We start from the raw sequence: 9,564 nt of genomic DNA on the forward strand, positions 1-9,564 counted from the left end.
AACTAAAGTTGCTGAATCACTGGGACCCGGAAGGGCGAGGCTGGCAGCTACGTGCCGTTGAGCGCTAGTGAAATGGTGGGCGCGGAGTGCATGAACTGGCGCCCGTGCACGTCAGGGCGCATGCGCGCAAAGTTATGCCCAACAAACAATAACTAATAAATCATGGCACATTCATTCAGTGGAATATTCATGACAACGGTGAGGTGAAAAGAATAATGCAGTTTTTATGTATAAATTTGGAAAGAAATTAGAAGTATGTATCAAACAAACAAACTTACAGGAAAATTTCGTTTGAGGAAGTCTAACCTCATCCCTTGCATGCACCTGTACACACACACAGAAACACACACACATGTGCACTCACATTTGCTTATTGATAGAATACATGGTATATTCATTTCCCAAACTGTTTACCATGTTTTTTTCTGAGCAGTGAAAATAGAGTAGCAAATAGGAATTTTATTTTTTATCCTCCGTATTTCTAAGTTATTTGCATTTTTGTATAATAGCATCTACTTTATTTATATGAGAAATTAACTTTTCAAAATATATTTTTTTAAAGATGAAAGTGAACAGTGATGCCAAGGGCTGCACAACTATTATGGAAGTGTAGAAATAAAAAGGAGTTTAGTAGTTATTATTATTCCTAACGGCTTGAGAAAAAGGTGAACACAAGAGGACAAAATAGATCAGCTTGACATTATGTGTTGCTGATGTGGAAAATCAGCTGCTTAAAAAATATTTAACTTGCATTTATAAATGTTGTATACATATCAGCACATAGTTGCTCCTAAGTATTCATGAGAAAATATAGGTTTGTTTAAAATTAATGTTAAATTTTGATGTAGCTAGAAAAATAGAATTGCTTCAAATAACAAATTTTTTGGTACATAAATTATGACTAGATTTGTAAAACTTCAGTTTGCAGTGACCTCTCTAGCAGCAAATTTAGGACCCAGAGCAATACCAAATATCATCTGAAAATACCATGTCTTGAAATTTAACAGTTTAAAAAAAGAATCAAATTCGTTCCAATCATTGCAACCAAAATAATAGTGATGACGATAGTAATAATAAATTTTTATTCTTTGGTCCTATAAAATCTATTATAAGATTCTTTGAGATTTTCCTAAACAAAATAGAAATCTTTTAGATTGTGAAAGTCAAAATATAAATTCTAAAAAACTTGTTAATTCACACTTCACTAACTCACACTTTTGAAAATTCTGAGAACAGCTGGGATGAAATCAATACTTGGCTAGGGAAGAAAATGACTTGGCAGGAAATGCTTGTGTATTTACAAGTCTAGGTACATTTCTCTTTAATTGCATTGGCAATTCTGTGACATTTTCCTGGGTTGTATTGCCAATCTTCTTAAACAACAGGAACATTTTTTGCTGTTTGATTTCTTCTCTACTAATTTCTCTCCTAGCCTCCTAAAAAGTGGTGTCTATTGCCACCACTCTATTGAAGCTTTTCTCAAGAAGGCCATTTTCTAGCCTTCTTATTTACACATTATAAACCTTTTGGACCTCTCTGCTGGGTCTTTGAAATTTTTGCCATCTTAACTTTTTACAAGCAACATGCTGCTGTTATTCTTTGATCATTCCAATGTCTCCTTTTGTGGATTCTGTTCTTCCTTCTACAGTCTAGCTAGGTATCCTTCAAGTATCTATCTCTGGCTGCTGATCTTGATTCTCTCCGACTCTCTACCTTGGAAATCTCAAAGCCTCCAAATCCTCTATCTTGATTTATCCTCTTGCATAGACTACAGTACTTTATTTCTGCCTCCTGGAAATATTCATCACTCAGCAATAATGGACTTTATTGTTAAAGTCCCTCTATGATGCCTGATACAAGCCATATGATATTTTTTCTTTTTCTGGCTATGGGAGAATGGTGATTATTAAAATTATGTTCCCCGTTCTTAAATAAGATAGTAAAAAAATCACTATGGCCCTTTTCCTGTATAATGTTTACGTGTTTGCACTGCAAGGGGTAAAAGTAATTTATGGATTACTTTGTTGAAATTACTGTATTTAGAGACCCTGCTGTTCATATATTGATTTACCTAGGGTGTAATGGGATTAAGCTTTATACAAAGATGTACCTTTTGCCTCTGGTAAGACTATATAGAGGGTTATGACGCCTTTGGAGTTCTGGCCTGGAAATTACTGCAGAGTCTCGGATGCGGGCTGTAGGGATATCCCTTCGTTAATTCGCCAGCTTGGGACTCAGGTACTCCAGGACCGTAGATGTTTTCAACTAAGTCAGAAAAGGTCAAGGCAGTGCAAAATATAGTTTTTACATTGTGTTTAAGGGGGAATGATACAGTTTTTGCATCACATTTAATAGAGAATAAGTAGGAATGCCGATTTAAAAAGTTAAGATCTGAAATTCTTTTCTCAGTGTAACTAAAAGAATATGAATTTTGCCTGGCACACTACAGAAGGTCATGTGCTACCTTCCATTCTAACCTAAAATAAATAGATGCATTGCCAATATCACAATATCATCATATCTAAAATCCAATTTGTCCATTTTTTTTTTTCATATTTATGCCTCTGCAACACTTCTCCCTGGCTATCTACCATTATTCTTTTCTTAAGTAAAACAGTGAATGCTAATAACAAGAACAGCAAGCAGTTAATAAATGCATGTTCTTTTCCAGGTTCTAAGTGCTTAATTCTCACTATAACTATTTAAGGTAGGGACTACGATTATCCCACTTTACAAATGACATTTAAGGTAAAACGCTATGCCCAAGATAACAGTGGCATTACATAATGAAGCTGAGATATAAGCCCAGGCATTCTTACCCCACACACAGGCTTCTCTTTCTTATTCAGTCTACATATGTCCTCTCAAAACTGTAGGGCACCCTTGGAAGACCACTTAGTGCATTGGAAAGATTATGTGGGTGCTATGTAGGTCAACTTGAATTAAAATCTACCTTCATTATTTTCAAGCTGTGTGATCTCAGAGAAGCTAGGTAACCTCCCCAAATTTTAGATTCATTACCTATTCATTCTAACAAATTATTTCAGCTTTGTGGATATCTTTAAAACCACAATTAAATGAGGTAATATTTTTTAAAGTACTTGGGAAAAAAAGGGACTTGGAATATAACCATTTATCTAATGTTAGTTCCATTCATATCCTACAATCCATGCATCTAATTAGGCGCCAAGTTCTGTTGAATATATAAATCTTTAAAACTTTTTAATCTTCATTTCTTCCTTTCAATCATTATCCCATCACAAATAAAATAAAAGCCATCTTTAATGGCTCTCCATTCTGGACAATACAGATTCTGTATTCTGGCATTCAATTTTCTTCATTGTCTGGGTCTGAACTGTTTCACCAACCTTACTTCCTGTGACCCCCCCAGTGAGTCCTCTGTTCCATTTGGGCTGGAATGTGCTTTTGGTATTCACCATCTAAATGAGCTTTTGTTATTTCCATCTCCATGCCTTGTTCACATTGTGGCGCCTGTTTCCTCCATTCTAGAAGCAGAAGTGTACACAGGACATTAGAAAAAGTAAAGAGCATTTTTTTCTCCCACTCCTCGGTTATAAACCCTTTGTTGGGGAAGTTCTAAGTTCTTGGTATGATCACAAATTTTAGAAGAAAAGCCACTGAGGAAGCTAAATCAACCAAGGTGTGTGTTAAGTTTTAATATCTATTAGACAAATTGGTTCTATTTTTCACATCAGAATCTATAGATTCTCTTTGTCATAAAGCCATTTAGACAAAACTGTCATGGAAAGGAAGAGAATAGCAAAATAGAACCCCAAACTACATTCTTATCTCAATCTTTAATTTTAAAGTAAACATAGAGAAAAATATTGAGATGGATAATGCAAGCAAATGAAGCAATGCGATTGTATTAAAAAATACATATTACACAATTTAAATTCTTGCAAATTGAGATTAGTTTTCCTCCTGATAAAATTAATGAACACTGCTCCTGGTTCACTGTGGTATGAATGGTGCGTGAACAGGGGATCCAATATCCATGACCTTGCAAAGGGAGCATAAAGCAGTGGTTTCTAGAAATACATAATATATTTTTAAATAGACAGATGAAATTATATATGTTTACATCTACTCTCAGCATATTTCAGGAATACAATATATTATTAACTATAGTCATCGTGTTGTACAATAAATCTCTTGAACTTATTCCTCCTAACTAAAATTTTGTATTATTTGACCAACATCTCCCCAACACTCCCCCTTACCCCACAACCAGCCCATCCACTGGTAACCACTATTAAACTCTACGCTTCTTTGAGGTTGATTTTTTAGATTTCACATATAAGTGACATCATGTGGTATTTGTTATTCTGTATCTGGCTTATTTCACGTAACATAAAGTCTTTCAGGTTCATCTATGTTGTTGCAAATGACAGGATTTTCTTCTTTTTTATGGCTGAATAATATTTCATTGTATATATATACCACATTTTCTTTATCCATTCATCCACTGATGCATATTTATGTTGATTCCATATCTTGGCTATTGTGAATAAACATGAGAGAGATATCTTTTTGACAAAGTGATTTCATTTTCTTTGGATATATACCCAGTAGTGGGATTACTGGATCATATGGTAGCTCTATTTTTGACTTTTTAGGAAATCTCCATACTGTTTTCCCTAATGGCTATACTAATTTACACTCCCCACCAACAACATTCATGGCTTCCCTTTCCTCTACATCCTTGCCAGCACTTGTTGTCTTTTTTATATATATATATAATAGACATTTTAAAAGGTGTAAGGTGATACTTCATTGTGGTTTTACTGCATTTCTTTGATGAGCAGTGATGTTGAGCATTTTTTTTTCATAAACTTGTTGGCCATTTGTTTGTCTTCTTTTGAAAAATTTCTATTGATGTCCTTACACCATTTTTAGATTGTGTTATTAATTTTCTTGATTTTGAGTTGTTTGAGTTCCTTATATATTTTGGATATTAACAACTTATCAGAGGTAGGTTTGCAAATACTTTCTCCCATTCTGTAAGTTGTCCCATTACTCTGTTGATTATTTCCTTTGCTGTGCCAAAGCTTTTGGTTTGATGTAATCTCCTTTGTTTATTTTTGCTTTTCTTGCCTATACTTTTGGGGTCATACCCAAAAAGCCATTGCCCAGACTGATGTCATGGAGACATTCCCCTGTGTTTTCTTCTAGTAACATCATAGTTTGAGGTCTTACATTTAAGTATTTAACCCATTTTGAATTGATTTTTGTATCTGATATGAGATAAGGATCTAATTTTTTTCTTTTGTATAGGTATATCCAATATTCTAAACACTATTTGTTGATGAGACTGTCTTTTTCCCATTGCATGTTCTTCGCAACTCTGTCAAAAATCAGTTGGCTGTAAATGCGTGGATTTATTTCTGGGCTCTCCATTCTGTTCCATTGGTCTATGCATCTATTTTTAAGTTAGTACCATGCTGTTTTGGTTACTATAATTTTGTAGTATATTTTGAAGTCCAGTGGTATGATGCCTCCAGCTTTGTTCTTTTTGTTCAAGATTTTTATAGCTATTAAGGATCATATGTGGCTCAATATTTGTTTTTTCTATTTCCGTGAATAACATCATTGGTATTTTGATAGGAATTGGGTTGAATCTGTAGATCACTTTGGGTCGTATGAACATTTTAACAATATTAATTCTTCCAATCCATGGAAACAATATATCTTTCCATTTATTTATGTCTTCTTCAATTTCTTTCATCAACATTTTATAGTTTTCAGTTTACAGATCTTTCACTTTCTTTCTTAAATTTATACCTAATTATTTTATCTTATTTTTTATAGCTATTTTAAATGGGATTACTTTCTCGATTTCTTTTTCATAATGTTTGCTGTTAGTCTACAGATATGGCACTAATTTTTATATTTATTTATTTGATATCTTTCTTATTCTTTGATGTAAGCATTTATTACTGTAAACTTTCCTCATAACTGCTTTTGGTGTCTCCACTGTTTTGTTATGTTGTGTTTTCATAGTCATTTGTCTCAAGAAATTTTTAAATTTCCATTTTAATGTCTTTGTTGACCCAATGGTTATTCAGGAGCATGTTGTTTAATTTTCATATATTTGTGAACTTTCCAAAATTTCTCCAATTATTGATTTTTAGTTTTATACTCTTGTAGTCAGAAAAGATACTTGACATGATTTTGGTCTTCTTATATTTGTTAAGATGTGTTTTGTGGCCTAATATTTACCTGTCTTGGAGAATGCTTCATGTGAACTTGAAAAAAATGTGCATTCTGTTGGTGTTGGATGGAATGTTGTATTTATGTCTACTAGGTCCATTTGCTCTAGAGTGTAGTTTAAGTTTGATATTTCTTTATTGATTCTGTTTTCTGGATAATCTGTCCATTGCAGAAAGTAGGGTGTTGAAGTTTCCTACTATTATTGTATTAAAATCTATCTCTTCCTTCAGATTTATTAATATTTGCTTTATATATTTAGGTGCTCCAATGTTGGCTGTGTATATATTTACAATTGTTATGTTCCCTTGCTGAATTGAGCTCTTTATCATTATATAATAGCCTTATTTGTCTCTTCTTACAGTTTTGACTTAAAGATTTTACTTATAAAAGGAAGTTTAAGCTGATAACCACTTAATTTTGATTACAAAAAAAAAAAAACCCTACCTTTTACTCATCCACCCACATTTTGAATTTTCGATGTCACACTTGACATCTTTTTATCTTATATATCCTATAACAAATTATTGTAGCTATTATTATTTTTAATAGTTTTGTCTTTTATTCTTCATACTAAAGATATAAGTGATTTACACATCACCATCACTGTATTAGAGTATTTTGAATTTGATTGTGCATTTACTTTTATCACTGAGTTTTATATCTTCAGATGTTTTTGTGTTACTTATTAGTGTCCTTTTTGTTCAACTTGAAGAACTCTCCTTAATATTTACTGTAAGACAGATCTAAGACAGTGGTAATAAGCCCCTTCAGCTTTTGTTTGTCCAGGAAAATCTTTCTCATCTTTATTTCTGAAAGACAGCTTTTCTGGATACAGTATTCGTGGTTGCCAGTTTTTTCTTTCAGCACTTTGAGTATATCATCCAATTCTCTCATGGCCTGTAAGGTTTCTGCTGAGAAGTCTGCTTCTAGCTGTATTTGAACTTCCTAGTATGCTGTTTACTTTTTTTCTCTTTCTGCTTTCAGGACCCTCTCTTTGTCTTTGATTTTTGCCAGTTTGATTATAATATGTCCTGGGGTAGTCTTATTTGGATTGAATCTGACTGAAATTCTTTGATCTTACTGTACTTGAATATATATATATATCTTTCTCCAGGTTTGGTAAGTTTTTTGCTGTTATTTCTTTAAATACGCATTACCACTTTATCTTTCTCTTTTCCTTGTGGAACTTCTACAGCTCAAACAATTGTTCTTTTGATGCTGACCCATAATCTTTCTTTATTACTCTTTATTCTCTCTTTTTTATTCCTTGACTGTATATTTTTAAATAGCCTGTCTTCAAGTGCACAAATTCCTTCTTCTGCTTGATCAAATCTGCCTTTTATGGTCTTTATTGCAATTTTCATTTCATTCATTGTATTTTTCAGTTCTGGGACTTATGTTTTCTTTTTTTTTATAATTTCAGATGGTCTTTACTGCAATTTTCATTTCATTCATTGTATTTTTCAGTTCTGGGACTTATGTTTTCTTTTTTTTTATAATTTCAATCTCTCTATTTAATTTCAGTTTGACAATGTATTGATTTCCTTATTATGGTCTTTATTGCAATTTTCATTTCATTCATTGTATTTTTCAGTTCTGGGACTTATGTTTTCTTTTTTTTATAATTTCAATCTCTCTATTTAATTTCAGTTTGACAATGTATTGATTTCCTTATTTTATTAAATTGTTTCTCTGTATTTTTCTGAAGTTTGCTGAGCTTCCTTAAAGCAGTTATTTTGAATTTTTTATCAGGCAGTCTGTACATTTCCATTTATTTAGGGTCAGCCACTGACACCTTATTTCATTCTTTTCATGATGTCATGTTTTCCTGATTGTTCTTGATCTTTGTATTATGTGTTTGTGTCTGTGCATTTGAAGAAGTAGGAACTTATTTCAGCCTTTACAGGCTGGCTTCATCTGGGAAATCCTTGAAGCGGGCATGGTACTGGGGCATGCCAGAAGCCTGAGGCAGATGTAACCAGTGTGGCTCTGGGGTGTGCCTGAAGCCAGAAGGCTACTGAGGGCTGTACAGAGCCCAGAGCAGCTAACAGTGCAGTGGTGGTAGGGGTTGGAGATTGAGTTCACTACACATGCAAGCCTGAAGTCTAGGGCTATATGGTCTTGCTTGCTGCTGTGGTGAGTCTAGAAGCTCAGTCAACAAGTACTGGCCTGAAAATATAGGGCCATGGGTGTTTTCTCAGTGCTGGATTTTACTGTCATGAGCCCAGTGCTGGGGTCCAAAACAAAGTCCTGTGCTCACATGTCTCTATTTTCCCAATGCAGTTGGTATGTCTCTTTGTGCTGTGCTGTTCAGGGTTGGGAAGGAGTGACATGGTGATGTAAAGCTGTCCTTCCTACCATCTTCAATGCATCTTTTATTCTTCTTATGATATAGCCAGGTACTGAAATATCTCCCTTGGTTTCCTTAGCTCTTGTGAAGACATTTTCACATGTGGATATATGTTCAAATTGATGTTTCTGTAGGGGAATAATTCCTGGAGAGTCTTACTCTAGCATCTTGCTCTTCCCTTTTCTAAAATATTAGATTTGCTCAAAATATTATGGAAAATTCAGACATTAAAAAAAGGCTGGGACTGAATAGATGTAAGTTATTTTACTACTATTTGCAAGTTTTTGAAAATTTAGAAGTAAGCTAATTCTTGATCAGTCTAATTACATTTTAAATTTTCTTGCAAAACTTAAGAGATCAAGACAATCTAATGTAATATTTTCCAAGGGCAGTCTATTTATAAAACAAAGTTATTGTGCAGAATTTTCCATGCACAACTGTAGGTTTATATCTATTGGCTCTATTCCAAGAAAGTTATCTCAGTTCAAGAATTTGTCACATTTTTCAAAGCGATGTCATATTAGAACCTTGACAACTTTTAAAAAAACAACGTGCTTGAACCTGAGCAGGCTTCTCCTCATGAGTAAAGAGGCTATAAACAATTAATATATTCATAGTGAAAATATCACATTTTAATAACCAAAGGTGATGCAAACATTATTGTTTAGGCTTTTTTTCCCCCCTTCTAGTTTTTTTTTTCCGTGTCCGGCAACGGATCGCAACCCTCAGTGTCGCCCCCGCACCGGACCGGGACCAGCAACGGGATCGCAACCCTCGGCGTTGCTCCCGCGCCTCGCTCAGCCAGTGAGCGGGAACCGGTCTGTATGTGGGATCCGAACCCTCGGCGGGAGCACCACCGCGCTTCCCAAGCAGCGCACGATAGCAGTGCGCCACCGGGCCAGCCCTCCCCCCTTCTAGTTTTTTCTTTACTATATTTTGAGGCAGGATAATATTACCTATAACTGCAGATTTCCAGGAAT

This window comes from Galeopterus variegatus, unplaced genomic scaffold, assembly GCF_000696425.1.
Source record: "Galeopterus variegatus unplaced genomic scaffold, G_variegatus-3.0.2 Scaffold4871, whole genome shotgun sequence".
Classification (NCBI taxonomy): domain Eukaryota; kingdom Metazoa; phylum Chordata; class Mammalia; order Dermoptera; family Cynocephalidae; genus Galeopterus; species Galeopterus variegatus.